This window comes from Diospyros lotus, chromosome 6 (assembly GCF_014633365.1).
Source record: "Diospyros lotus cultivar Yz01 chromosome 6, ASM1463336v1, whole genome shotgun sequence".
Lineage (NCBI taxonomy): Eukaryota > Viridiplantae > Streptophyta > Magnoliopsida > Ericales > Ebenaceae > Diospyros > Diospyros lotus.
In genome coordinates, this window is record NC_068343.1 from 33,353,981 (window position 1) to 33,369,802 (window position 15,822).

Consider the following 15,822-nt stretch of genomic DNA (forward strand, 5'->3'; position numbering starts at 1 on the left):
TATTTTACTTTATCTCAAACTAGAAGTCACATTTAAGATTAAAACAACCGTTGTCTTAAAAAGAACAGGGGACAGGGTCTTAATATAACCCTACAATTAGGTTTATATATTTCTTAAATGAACACTTAAATGTCGTGCGAGGGACAAATGGGCATTGTTACCAGGATTTTGCTACTTGCACCCACACCCTTACCCATAGCTTCACACACTCAAAATTCAAATAAAAAAAATACCCCTCATTCATTCAAAATTAACCCAACTCATTCGATTATTGTAATATATATAACTTATTATAGTTTTTTTTTTTCCCCCACCTTTCAATAGGTTCATGTGGCATGATGCAGGCATATGCCATGCAACGCATGTTGGCCTCCTAACAGCAAACACAAACCCTGATTGCACAAAAAAGCACATTACTTCTACTCCTCTGATATGGATGGATGGCTATTTGCTGCTGACGGGGCTTTTAATAAAATTAGTTCGTTTTATCAAAGTATCAAATAGAGCACACAACATACTCTCTCAAATTTTCATTTAATAGTGTCTAAGGGAGCAACAGCCACAGCCACAGCCACATCCACTAAGAAGAAAGCTTCCATCCATCTCATAATAATCCAAAATATACATATGTATGTCAGTCATCAAAGGGACATAACAAGGTGAAAAATACAATCTTCAATTTACCTTTTGGCTAGGCCTTGTATTTCTTCCCCTTGGCTTCTTTGGTGGCCGGGTTGTTGTTGTTCGAGAAGGGCAGGAAGGTCTTCCCACCCATGAATTCTCACAGGACCTCCGGTACCTCAACGCCCTCATCCTTCTTGTAATTCTCAAGTATGCAGCACATCATCCTCTCTGTTGCGCTTAGGGTCGAGTTCAACAAGTGAACATACTGCTTCACCTGCTCGTTACTCTGCAAAAACATACCAACAAAATGTATCCATCACCTCTCGTGAAGAATGCTCAAACAAGTTATGGCAATGACAAGCGTTGCGGGGAGTATACATGCATATTTTCTTGACAAAGTTGTTTATTGCAGCTAAGTGCAACGCCAAAATTTCAAGAAATCCATTTGTTTAACTTACCCATTTTCAAGTTAAAACCTATCTCTTAATAAAGATTTTATCATAAGTAAATATAGATAATCCATTTAATAAAAGAAAAAAAAAAACACAAAACATATAATATATCTACCTTTTTCTGTCCATATCGAATCTCCAATCTCCTGGACTGCTAGTCAGTACAATTTGAACATGACACAAGCTCCCTGTAAGTATTGGATGTAGGAAACCATCCTTCCAAATCATACTTTTTTGCTGCTGCATCATTTAAAGCACCAGATACAATGGCAACAACTTGATAGGGTAATTTTAGCTACAACAAAAAGACTGTCACTTGGGGGAAAAAAAAAAAACTTAGTGAACAAAATAAAGAAGTCATCATATCCTTAAGGAGTTTGACAGATAATATCTAACCAAAAAAAAAAAAAAAGAAAGAAAGAAAAAGAACGGAAAGAAAGATAAGATTATGTAGCCTGCTTACCGGAGCCCAATTTTTTCATCCATGCACATGAAATGGTAGCATAACAATAAACAGAAAGCCCAGTCCAAAATACTTGCTTTTAAGTAACATCTGGAAAACATGAGAATATGACCTAAGCAAGTGCCAATAAAAAGTTTCTACAATCTAGCAACTCATAACCTCCTCCTGGGATTAAGACTTGATATTGTTGCTGTAGAAAAAATCATCAGAATGTTCTACTAATTGCAAAATTAAAAAAAAAAAAAAAAAAAAGAGTAACTGACTATATATAGCCATCATTCCCATGAAATTCTAAGAGAAAAGAAGTTCTATACCATCTTGTAAAACTGCTCAAGAGTTTTTAATCATTTCCTCATGCATGTCCCAAGATTCATTGCCGTTTGGGCTGGTAATACAGAACTGCTCCACTTTCTCAAATTGATGAACCCGAAAAATTCCAAGAGTATCCTAATCGTGTGACCCAACTTCTTTACGGAAGCAAGACGAGTACCCAGCATATCTGGTAAGTCATAACTCATAAACTCAACAAATAGCGACCAAAGCACATGTTGACATAAAGACAAGAGTAAATCAAACAAAATCCACTATTCTTCAGTAGATATAAGGGGTCTGTCATCCATGAAGGTTGTTGTATGACCTTAGTGGTAGCTATGACGGATGGATCCAATCATCTAGATGATAAGCACAGAGTGGCTGCTCAGCTGTAGCAATCAAATATTTGTCATCTCCCTCACCAGTTACCTATAGCCAAAAAAAAAAAAAAAAGGAAAGTAATCAGGAGTTCTTTAACTGCTTATCAAAGAATAAAATAAAACAAAATCAAGTAGCACATCAATCTTCAGTTGGTCCATGATGAAGCAAAAATATTAAATACAAGCACTCAGGACTATCAATATAACAAATTTAAGACATATAAGTCTTCTCTTAAGTCACTGACTAATAATTCAATAAAAATTCTATAAATCCTATTTACAACCAGCTAACAACTCAAATACATGGGCTAAAAACCTACCCCATAATTATACAACCACGAAAGTAAATTAAATGCAAATACACATTCCAGGGGCGTTTCCTTGCATAACAAAGCATCAGTAAATCAAATACAACAATAACAATGTCCGAGCCCTTTATCACAACTCACACCCCAAAGATCTTTCTAATCGGGATTGCCCTATACACATAGCCACCTAAGATCGACATGCTAAACTATCCAATCTCAACATCGGCTTCTACACTTGGAATGATGTAAAAACAAGATGAGCCACATGAATCAATAAGTATAATAGGAGAGTAAAGGTAAGACTGGGGACAAACCTCCCACACTGAATACATCCCACCAAATGACATGCAATAAATGATAATGCCACACCATACATGCATCAAGATATCCAGTACACAATATAAATATACATACCAACTCACATAGTGGTCATTGGGGTCCACATAAGAGATGCACATCCTGGCACCTAAGTTCCAGTATACAAACGTGACGCAGCCACAAACTGGCTAGAATAAGGCACACGAGCCCGAAGCTCCCACAACACAATCCACACGAGCCCAAGGCTCTCACAACCACATACCAGAGTTCTTGAGTCACAGCTCCACTCATAACTATCGAGGGTCAACTCCATACCACAATTCATATCACACTGTAACTATACAATACAACAAATAATAAATGCAATGGTTTCTGCAGCATTAATGTAATGACAAGGCCCCCATAAGCCAAGCATCAGGCCATGCTATGTCCACGTAAGAATTCACATAAGTGAATGTACTAAATAAATATGCTTGCCTAATATACTCAAGTCAGCACTCAACAGGACAACTGTGTCATGCCAATGCTTACACTCCCAACACATACAAGCATGACCCCCCCAATGAATCCAAACTCAATCCCATGCCATGCAATATGTCACATAATGGTAGAGCCGGTTGATAGTGACCAGGCACCGGTCAACAATCTGTGACTAAGAACAACCGATTGACAACCATCCTCGACCTGACTGATGGTTTGCTCTAGTGTTACCAAATGATCAACACGTTGTCTCATCAAACAATAGCTTATGCCCCTTGTTATCACGACTCCCACTTGCGGGAAACCATAACCACAACCAAATTCCATCAACCCTCTAGGAACCTAATCCCAAACTAGTTTGGCATCATTTTCAATGAAGTAGGGGCGATACAATACCTCGTAAGTTCTTACCAAATAAAATCCTGAAAATCTTATTTTTAATTTAATTCACACAATAAATATCCATAACGCATAAAAATAATTTTTAGAACCAAATCAGGTTAAGGAGAGAGATGGAATCCATAATTCGAATGAGACTAACAAAGGGAGTAAGGACCTTGCCTTTAATAAGCAGATTTCAGTATTTTTTTGTCTACACGTCGCTAAATTAATACATGTTGTAAAATAGTATAATTTAACAAAAAAATTAATAAAATCATCTTCTAAATTAAATTTTAACCGTACAATATCTTCAACATTTTTCCTCACAAACCCTACTTACACTGAATTTTTCTACAATTTCTCTTGTATTTTTCTCCCTCATTCACAGCCTCGGTGCGTGCCCTATTCTTCCCCGAAATCTCCTCCTGTTTCCACCGACTGCACACCTTTTATATCAGAAATTGAAGGATGAAGCTTGGCGGCAAGGCCTTTCAAGCCTCCAATGGGTGACGCGTGGCCGCTGCCTGGTAGCTGATTGGTTTCTAAATTAGCGCCTGAAACGACGCCGTTCTGGTGCCCCAAATGCTGCTGGAGAAATTCCAGCTTCTCTTCTCTCCGCCTCATATAATATATATAATATTATATATATATATATATGTCCACTTAGCCTTATACGTCGGCAGTTTCCTCACTTCACACTTTCCCTTCTCCCCTGCTTCCATTAGACTAGCTTATATAATCGGTAGTACATCATATTCTCCCATAATATAATATAAGTCTCAATATAATATAATATATAACCTTTACCTTTGCGCAACATTAATATCATATTAATGCAATATTTGTTAACATTAGGGTAGATTATCTACTATACCCACATATGCCATAATTCATAACCTCATGGAATTTATTAATACCATAAAATTCTATATAATTTTCATAGTTTAACATTACACTAATCTTACTTCAGAAATGCATTCATTTATATCAAGGTAATAACCCAATTATTATATATAATCTTGCACTCTCTTCTTTATATATATATATGTTGAAACCTACACACTGCGGCCCTTAATTTCCTTCCTTAATATTAATATAATATTTAATATGTTACCAATATAATGTCTCATCGTATACATATGCATGAAATTATGCACGGCTAACCCATTTCAAATTGCCATCACTTCCCTGCCTTATTATTATTGTTTTTAATATATCACAAATTACACATTTACTATTATATTAATATTTTTCGTTATTAACCATAAACACTTAAGGGTGATCTAATTCCCTTTCAAAGGTTTAATAAATTTAATATTTTTCATTAAATTTTTCAAATTCATAAAATTTCAATAAATCACAGCTCACCTCAAGTACAAGAACTAATATTTATTATTTATTTCCGAATTAACGAGATGTTATATGTCTATCCTGAGTCATAGAACTATTAACTCAATGCATCAATTCTTCCTTGCTTCATCACAATTAAAACTTGGTTCAAGCTCACATAATTTTTTACAAAATAACAATGCCCATAAAATTAGCCACAAAAAACATGCTGATTTAATTTGGCAGATTCTAGAACTAGTAATACTGCAGCTCATGTAGAAATATTTCTATTTGATGGCTTACTGTTAAATGAACATATTCACTACACATCAAAAAGGTTACAGACCCATTCAATTTGCAGTTAGACAACATATAATGGCCCACCTCCCGGAGCATCTGCTAGTATAGATGATCCGTGAGAGAGTCGTCATAAGAGAAATACAAAATCAAAATTCAATAAATTAAACCTTGACAACTTATATATACACAAATATCATTACATACATTTTCTCCGTCTTGGGCTTATTCACCCATACAGTACAAGTTATAACATAAATAAGACAAGTTACATCACAATAACTATCATCACTTGCTCTCAAAATAACCCCAGGAATCTTCAAGTTTGGGGATGACTCTATACACCACTCTAACCCAACTCAAGCGCGGCTAGACTCACCATCCTCCTTTGCTTTTCCCTTGCCTTTACCTAGAGTGACGCAAAGAAGTAATATGAGCCACAAGGCTTAGTAAGTTCATTTAGCGAATAAAGACGTAATGAATGAAACAAGATAAGAAAAACATGATATCTCAACCGCAAAGCATAAGAGACTCTCTTACCACGAGGGACTAACAATAATGGAAACATGATAAATAAGATTAGGTTGAGAAGTTTCCACCATAGCTTATTATTAATCATCATGCCCAATGCCATGTTCTATATCAATGTATATGTAAGCCCATGCAAGATGCATAAATGATGTGAATCTTCGTCCACTTATGCTTTAGTTCGTACCAGATGTCATTCCATATTCTTGTGAATCGTCATCCACCCACATGTTGGTTTAATACCAGTCGACATTATGGGTTGAAGCCCCCATAGTCAAGCACAAGCTTGCCGACATTATTAGGATATCCTTTGTTCACATGCACGTTCAATACCATACAAATAATTCAAAGTGCACACGTGTATGCTACCATGTACTATATATGTATCCTTACTAATGACCACATGGAATAATGCATTCACAAAATATTATTAACCCTCATCCTAGCCAAGGATATTTCCATGATAGAATCCCCCTCTAACATGCTTTGATACATTCAATGCACCCTAGAGTTCCCCATGCATAAACACATCAACAAATGCCCAAGCGTTGATTAAGAACAACTAGACCTATTTTGGAAATGAGATTAGAATCCTCAAATCTTGGCCAAATGGGTTGAAATCTCTACCAATATGAAGCCTATTGAGTCTAGTTTATAACGCATCAAACAGATCTTACTTTGGATATAAGTACAAAAAGATATGGCTCAATGTGTACAACATGCCAAAATCTGAAGCTCACGGTCCTGTCGCGGAATGCATTCCGTGGTAGGACCGTAGTAGGAAATGTTTGTTGGAGCTCACGGTCTAGTTGCGACAAGCATGCCATAGTAGGATTGTGGTACAACCCAAAAATGCTATTTCTTGCAAGTTTCACCAAAAATCTTGCACCAACCTACATCTTAATGATAAAAACACCACTCCTTTGAAAATATGAGGTGGAACAAGACCTCATTTAGCCCATGGACTTGGTTTACCTAAGAATCGAAGAAAAGTTACACGAATTACACTTAACCAGACTTGTGCTAATAGACCAGACCAATTGGCACAAATCCAAGGGGCAAAGCCTCCTATTTGCTCACAATGTCCATCTTCTTTATTAATCAAATTATTTGTTTTGGGAGAACATTTATGACAAAACATTGAGCAAAAGCAATTGACTACAAGACTTCCTAAATAAAAACTACCTAATATTGCAACATGAAATGAAGCATTCAGGAGGAAGATGAACCAACGATTAGAAAAATCCACTGAATTAAAATTTTTCTCATTTTTCTTCCACACAAGCAATCCAGTCAAGCAAAACATAATTCACTAAACTGAATGCAATATGATTTTCAAACAAAATTGTACAGTAACATGGACTAAAGAAGACAGCAAGGTAAAAATGGTACTTACAAGATCAATTTTACCACAACCTAATAGCAGGCCAGTTTACCAAATAACCAGAGAAGAAAATGATAAACCATGCACCCAATGCAATACCTTTCTTCGTATCAGCAATTCCAAGAAGTTCAACATGATTCTTTAATTAAATTGGATTCTGACCGTTTCTCTCCCCAAGATCCATTTATAGCATTATTTGCCTACAAAAATTTTGAAGCTCTTAAATTCAAGGTTACAAATATTAATAAACAGAAGGACATTGCCTTTTCAAACTTACCTCATCGATCATTGCTTACTGGAACAGAATCGTGGACAAGGTTCCCAATTATTTGCAATTTGGAATACAGTGCTGCCCGGGCCTCTTGGACCTCTACTTCTTTCTTGGCAGTCAACTCTTTATTGTCTTCGGTACTTTTAATCATTTCACTTGCATCCTCACCAGCCTGCTCCAAATCCAATCATAATAGCAGTTCATAACTTAAGAAACCCCAATAAATAGGACAAAAGAAGGAAAGAAAAAACAAAAAGGAAAACAAGAAGATGCCATTTCTTTATCATGTAGAAACTGAATTCAGTTCTAAACCATACTGAGCATGTCAATCAGAAAGTGTATCATCTCAGCACTCAAGGTCACATGGCCTTCACCATTGCAAACACCTGAGCTTCATTTTGGTCCCAACCACTCCTACTTGGAACTCAAGTACGTCAAGAAAGAAGAGGAACAAAGGACATTTTAGAATGTAGTATAATGGAGAGAGTTTTACAGTTATTGCTAGAAGCCAAGATACTTTTATAGAGTAAGTTTCTTTAAAAAAATAAATATCAAATGAATTTACTTTTGGTTCAAATAAATCATCTCAAAGCATCAATCATCATGTCAACTGGGCCAGTAATAAGTACCCAATGAATTTATTTTTTGTTCGAATCAATCATCTCCAAGGATCAAAAACAATTGGGCATGTCAAAGGGGTCGGCCCAGCCTGGGCCTGTCGTTTGGCCATTGTTCAATGAGCTAGGCTGATCTTGGTTCCAACCCATTAACCAAACCAAGGGCCCGACTAGGCCCGTGAGCCCATGTAGAGTGGGTTCCGGCTTGTAAGCCTTAACAAGCAGAGCTCAGCAAAGCACCTCTAGACCAATATTTTTAAAATAGTTTGAAAATAATTTTTTAAAAAATATTTATTTAATTAATATCTAAGATATAAAAATATTTTAAAAAATGCAAATTCTACTGGCAAAATAAAAAATTTAGAATGCAAAGTTAAAAGTTTGAAAATTGAAATTTTTAATAATTTCAAAATCCACTTTTAAAAATAGTATTAAATTTTGTAAATATTTAAAAGTTATGAAACCCACTTCATATTTTGAATTCAATCTCCAACAATTGTGCATGAGATATATATTTATTTATATATTTAGAATTTTTTTAAGGTGATTATGGCTTTTGTATGAGAAATTTTTTTGTAAAAATTGTAAAATTGCACAGGAGATATAGATCATTTGAGATTTATTGATTGTCATTGTGAATTTGTGACATTGTCTATATAAATTTTAAAATATTAGAGTTATGAAATTAAATATAAAAAATTCAAATTTAAAATTAAATTATTTATAATTTTATTTTCTATAAATTCAAAATTTGATCAAGCCTAACAATCATGACCACAAGCCGAGCTTATGGACCCACAGGCCTAAGCCAAGTCGAGCTCTTAGACAAACCAAATCGTGGGCCCAGAAATGCTAGGCTCAGCCTAGCTCATTACAATAACGAGTTGAGCCAAGCCAAGTAGAACCATAGGCCAATCGGCTTGTTTGACATCTCTAAGGACAATTACATATATATTTCCTCTTCCAAAAATTCCACTCCCACAAGATATCATTTAATTATATTTGATTTTTTCCCTCCTCATAAATCAGTCGAAATTACAGAACTTATAGATTTCTCAATTTTGAATGAAAGCATACTATGTTTTGGAATGGACTAATTTGCATATAACCATGCTATTAGCATGGTCTGGCAACATGCTTCTCAACTTGATGATGTCAATATTCAGCTACGTGCAATCCAACAAACCAGCTGAGGCAACTTCATTACCAATTTCAGGAAGTCTTCTAGAAGACATTTCTTAGATTTGCTCCTATGGTCATTCTAGTTCTAGACACTAAAATGTTTCCACTAGGGAACCATGAAACTTTTCAAGTTGAAAAGGCTAGGGACAATTTTCCCCCCCTTCTAGAAGACACATCAACCTCCAAAATACAATGACAATGTTTCAATAGACTTTTCAGAGTCATTCTTGGATACAAAAGTCAATCTCAGGGAAGCTGCCTAGGTTCCGTTATAGAATGTCTTCACATCTAGCTTCTCATGAGGCTAGGCTCACTTAAATGGAGTTTGTCATTCACCACAATGTCTTCAATTATTGTGAAGAACTACTCATGCTACCCACTAATCTCATGATGTTTACAGCAAAATTCTAATCATTATATGAGACATTCATCTTCTTCTTTCATTAGACTTTTAGTGAATGATAGCATTCTTCGCAATTCTACACATTCTTCTGTGAAAACTTCCATTGGAGTTTTGAGTTCTAACCTCCAAGTAAACTATGAACATCTGGATTTGATCTAAAAAATTTACATCTAGAGAAATTTCTGTGGCAATGTTTAACTCCTTCCCAAATGTTGAAGCTGAGATATTTACTTAGGAAATAGGTGAAATGCAGTCTTGAATTATAACCACTTGTTTCGTGCTCATTTAATTGGTTTTCGTGCTCATTTATGGGATTTGTTTTCGTGCTCATTTAACCACTTGTTTTTATTTTATGTTATTTTAGGATAAAAATGTTACCAGCACCTTCCAATTCAATGCCTAATGAAACACGCAATGAGACTCAAGGTCAAGGAATTTCAGTTGAGAATGTAGTGCATGATCAATATGACGAAGATGAAAATCCGTTTGAGAAAAAGAAAAGGAAGAAGACGTCTAAAGTTTGGGATGATTTCAAAGAAGTTGCACTCCCTAATGGTTCGATAAAGTTTTAATGTATATAATGCAAGCATCAATTTGGTATGATAAAGTCTAGTGCAACTTCGCATCTTCTTCAACACACAAAGAGTTGTTTACGAGGTAAATTGAACAAGAGACAACAACAACTTTCTATCAATAATACAATGATTGCAGTGTCAGAAAGTGTTAATGCAGTGGTAAATTTCAAGTACGATCATGCAAAGGTTAGGGAGTTATTTTCTCACTTGATTATGGTTCATGAGTTACCTTTTAACCTTGCTGAGTATGAGTTGTTTAATAAAATCATGAGAAGTGTCTCTCTTAATTATGAAAAGATAAGTCGAATAACTGCGAGAAATGATTGTTTTGCTAGTTATGAGCTCGAGAAAAAAAAAACTAAGGAATTATTGAAGAGTGTAAATAGAGTTAGTGTGACTACTGATTTATGGAAATTAGGACAAAAGATTCAATACATGGTTGTGACTTGTCATTTTGTGGACTCTAATTGGAAATTACAAAAGCACATTATAAATTTTTGTAATGTTCCTCCACCACATACAAGGATTGTTATTTGTGATGCATTGCAAAGTTGCTTGTCTGAATGGGAAATAGAAAAGAAGATTTGGACTGTTACAGTGGATAATGCAAGTTATAATGATTGTGTTGTTAGTCTTTTGAGAGACAACCTAGCTTACCAAAATAATCTTTCTGGAGATGGAAAGTTTTTTCATGTTAGATGTTGTGCACACATTTTAAATTTGATGGTACAAGATGGATTGTCTGAAATTCAAGACGTGATTCATGTTGTTCGGGAAAGTGTAAAGTATATTTCCATTTTTATACCCCGTCTTCAAATATTTGATGATATTGCCAGACAGTTAAAATTGCCTAATAAGAAACTTATTCTTGATTGCAACACAAGATGGAATTCAACATATGCTATGTTAGTGACTGTTTTAGAGTTTAAAGATGTGTTTTCGAGGTATCAACAAAGGGATCCACATTATTCTTATTTACCACATGAGAAAGATTGGAGAAAGGTTTAAGTTATTTGTTCATTACTTGGATTATTTAATGAGATCACTAAAATCATTTCTGGGAGTGAATACCCAACACCAAATTTGTTTCTTCCTGAATTGTGGAATATAAAAACAACTTTAGATGCAACAAGTGTTAATGGTGATGTCTTCATGAGTGCCATGGCTATAAAAATGAAAAAAAAGTTCGACAAGTATTGGGGTGACTGCAATGTGCTTATATCAATTGCAGCCATTTTGGATCCTAGAAATAAGATGAAGTTAATTGATTGGTGTTTCCCTCAAATTTACAGCAGTGAGGTTGTTGCTAGTCACTTGAAAGAAGTTCGAGATACTTTATATAAGTTATATGATGATATATTGAGTTTAATAGATTAAGCAACATTGAACAACAAGTTGAAATTGGAACTCATATGGTTGATTTAGGTAGCTATTCGAGTGGCTTTAATGTAAGTGGAAAGGCAAAATTTTATAGTTTTATAAGAAATGTTAACACCATTCAATCGGTAAAATCAGAGTTAAATGTTTATTTAGAGGAAGGTGTTTACTTATATAGTGAAGTTGAGGCCTTTGATGTATTGGATTGGTGGAGGGTGAATAATTTGAAGTTTCGTATTTTGTCCAAGATGGCTTTTGATGTCTTGTCAATTCCTATTACCACAGTCGCTTCATAAGCTACTTTTAGTGCTGGTGGTCGAGTTATAGATCAATATCGTTCGAATTTGGGAACAAACATAGTTCAAATGTTGTTATGCGGTGAGGACTAGTTTAGAGCTTTTTATGGCATCAAAAGGAAAAGAAAAGTAAGTATAATTTCTTTTATTTTATTCTCTTTGTTACTTGTTAATTTATATTTGAAAAAAAATACTAATTTTAATGTTTTTTATAAATAGAATAACATCACAAAGATTCTTCTTCCATTTGAAACAAAAGAAGGTATGTGATTCTTGGAGGTTTTTGATGTGTTAGTATTTTGTAAGTTGATATATGTGATTACTGATTAATATTACAATTTTAATTGCAGGTTGATATTTGGAGCAAGGGTGATATTTGGAGTTAATTATTTTGAAGTTAAATTGAAAACATATTTGATGTGCTGTAATTTGGATTATGTTTGTATTTTGAAAACAACTAGATAAGTATTTTGATTATCTTATTGTATGGTGAATGATATTATTATGTTTATTACAAATTGTAAAATTATTATTACTTGATTATCATGCCGATGTTATAATTTTATAATTGTTGATTATGATGTTAGGTTGATTTATGTATATTTATTGATTATAGGTTGATATTTTTATTACACATTAATTTATTAGATTTTTTTAAACAAAAAAAATTGATAAATTTCAGTCATGCCCGAACCCGAACCCGAATCCCAGCCGAGCTCGAGCTCAAGAAATGTTATCAAGTTCGAGCTCGAGCCCACATTTCAAGCTCGACTCAAGCTCAAGCCAATGCTAAATGTTATCGAGTCGAGCCAAGCTTAAGGAAGCTTGGTTCGGCTCGGCTCAACTCGTTTGCAACCCAACTTAAGTAGACCCAGCAGTTTACTGTCCTCATGAACAGTTGATATAAAGGTTGAAAAATCAATCCAACAATCAACTGTTGGGCTCTAACGACTAGCTTCATACTGTATGAAAAACAGAAAATTTGGCACAATCTCTCTCTTTCATCCAATATAGCCATTAAGGGCAAGCCAAAAGTTGCAGACCATAAATAAGCCCTCATAAAGACAAAAGTATGCTAATAAACAAGTGCATTAAAGCCAAATCCACTAAAAAGGAAAAGACAAGTCTCATCAAGTAAAAGTGAACAAGACGCCTCCAAAGCTGAAGAATCCAATCTTTACAAAAGTGAGAAGGTCTTAACATTTCAAAAGGACTATAAAGTATATTCTTTTGATTTAATTTGTGCTTAGATTCTTTGTATCTAGGGGTGAATGTACAAGTTTCCAAAAAGAACTTAGATAAAAAAACCAAAAAAATTTAGCTCAACACAAGGTTAGCTTGGACCTAGTAGAAGTGGATGTAGGTGTATGTGGCACTGAAATGCTAGAAATCTTCCTGTGCTCATGTCATGAACCTAGGGTTTAGCCTAGGATTGGAATGACAATCTGAATGAGCTGATGAATAGAATCAATAACAGAATATTTGAGAGGAAGAAATGGACAAAAATGGGGAAGAATGTAGAGAGAAATGAGGGAGAGAAATAGAGAGAAAATGAGAGGGAGATTGTAGAGAAATTGTAGAGAAAGAATCAGATTTCATTCATTTAATTCAAGCATACCCTCTCCTCTTACAATGGGCCATTTTATAGGCCTTAGCTAGCTCCTTAACTAATTTCTAACAGCACTCATGTGCTCCTAACAAATACTCAAATATCTCATAACAAACTAATATAACTAATTACATTATTGCCATTCTAATTACCCTTGGGACATGACAATTTCCCCACCTTGAAATGTTTCTTGTCCCCAAGAAACTTATTACCACCTAGCCATTGCTTCTTTATCCAATGCCCGCCTTCTCTATCTGATTTTTCTTTCTTTCTTTTCTTGTCCTTCTAGGCCTTTTCTTCTTCCTCGTTCTTAAGTATCTAAAATCAATCTCTAAGGCAACCTGATAGAGTTTAAGTTCAGTACCAGCAGCACTTGTTCCTGCACCTCCATGGTGCACCACAACTGCATATTGAAAGAATAACAAGTCATGAGGGCACTCATCCACCAAGTATATAAAGTCTGCCAGCACATAATTTGAGGCAAGGTCTAGAAAACAAAACCTAGCCACATCAGTATTGTGTTCCCAATCTTCTACAATAGCTGACCAATCAAGATTGGTCTCCACTTTAAGAGTACAATCAGCCATTGGTTCATCCCATCCGGTAATAGACGGCAACTTGGATTTTCTAGTAGGAGCAAAAACCAACACACCAGTGATAGTTTTGTTTTCTTCAGCAAACCTTTCGACTCCTTCAGTTTTCCTCCAGCTAGTACTATTTCCATCTTCTCGTTGCCTATTTTAACCCAAGTCAAATCCATATTTTGTTCCAAATTTGATTGTCCCTCAGATTTCAGTAAGTTCGAAATATGAGTAAAGACTCTAGCACCAATATCCGTTGCGCCACTCTGATTCCATGTAATGAATTCAGCAACTCTTTTTTCTTTGTGCTTGCTAGAATATCCTTCTACAAGAACTTCTTTTTCAACAATTTCTGATTGTCCCTTTGCTTTCACTGCCCTATCAACCTCACCATAGTTCAGGTTCTTCCCAACGTTGCCCCCACCAACTATGTTTCCCATTGAACTTATAATTCGAGTTTCTGCCTTTCCAAGGGTTGGAGATGCTCCCCTTCCTGGAACAGCATCCCAATTACCGATTGCAGCAGAGGTTGGAAGAATCCCAGGAATAGACCCACCAACTCCATTTGTGCCACTATTATATCCAAGGCTTCCAACAACACTCATTCTACCACTATTTGGCACCCCTGAATGACCATGTGCGCTATTATGGGATATCTGAGAAAGGGTAATAGGGAGATTATTCGAGGTAAAATGACCACTAGAAATGCTTCCAGCAAAATGTTGTACTCCTTGAATGGTTCCTCCATGATGACAAACAGGGGATGCAGCACTAGATTGAGTATAGAACGATGTAGCAGAAGACCTCCTAGTACTATTTGGAATATTTGAAGTCGATCCATTCATAGATGAGTGATTTTGGTGAGAGAACATGACTATTAAATTCTGTAGTTGTTCCCTGATCTGAGCTCCCACTTCATCTATAATTCCATTCAACCTTCTCTCCAAGCCCCCTAGAGAGGTCTCCAACTTCCGATCCAACGCCATGATTGCTACCTGCTCACGTTTGCTTCCGATCTCAAGTAATTCCACTTGAGCCTGCAGATCAGTGGCTGCCAAGTGGACTTGCTGCACCTGGGACTCAAGGTTCTTCATCCACATCCCTTCTGCCATTGCTAATCTTATAGAATTTTCCCGGTTCAGTAGCCTTCAACTCGAATTGGAACCACAACCAAGGATTAACTGCGCGGCTACGTTAATTCGGTCTGCTTTGCCTCTCAAAATTTGAAACGAGAGTCGTCGGACCGTAACGGCCTATGAACAATCAGAAATTAATCCTCGTGAAGCCTTGGAAATTAGCAGCGATGGAATGGAGCAGTCACAACCTGAAAATCGTTGCACTCGCCACCAATGAAGAAGACCTACAACCGCTATGACCCACACCCCCAATCACTGTCCAATGGCTGAGGCCTCTAACTTTCCTTCGGAATTTAATTTGAGAAATGCTCACCCGCTCCGATCTGCTTTCGGATCACGAAATGCCTTGTGGTCGCCTCCTTGAACCACGTCTGCAATAGCCGAAATCCTAAATTCTGTCGCGGCAAGGAAAGTTCGTTGGACTGTTGGACTCGCCTTGAATCCTTTCTCTGGTTTTGCCTACTATAACACCCCGCCCTATACAGGCGTGTCATTATAAGGAAATTCCTGGGGTTTCTT

At 35.9% G+C, this 15,822-nt stretch overlaps 1 non-coding gene across 1 annotated transcript; it reads left to right on the top strand.

Annotated features, from left to right (window-relative positions):
• The first annotated feature begins 14,909 nt into the window (after window positions 1-14,909).
• Window positions 14,910-14,990, top strand: LOC127805428 (small nucleolar RNA snoR35). Its single transcript, XR_008024154.1, has one exon. It is a non-coding gene; the product is annotated as a small nucleolar RNA snoR35 (small nucleolar RNA).
• The last annotated feature ends 832 nt before the right edge of the window (window positions 14,991-15,822 follow it).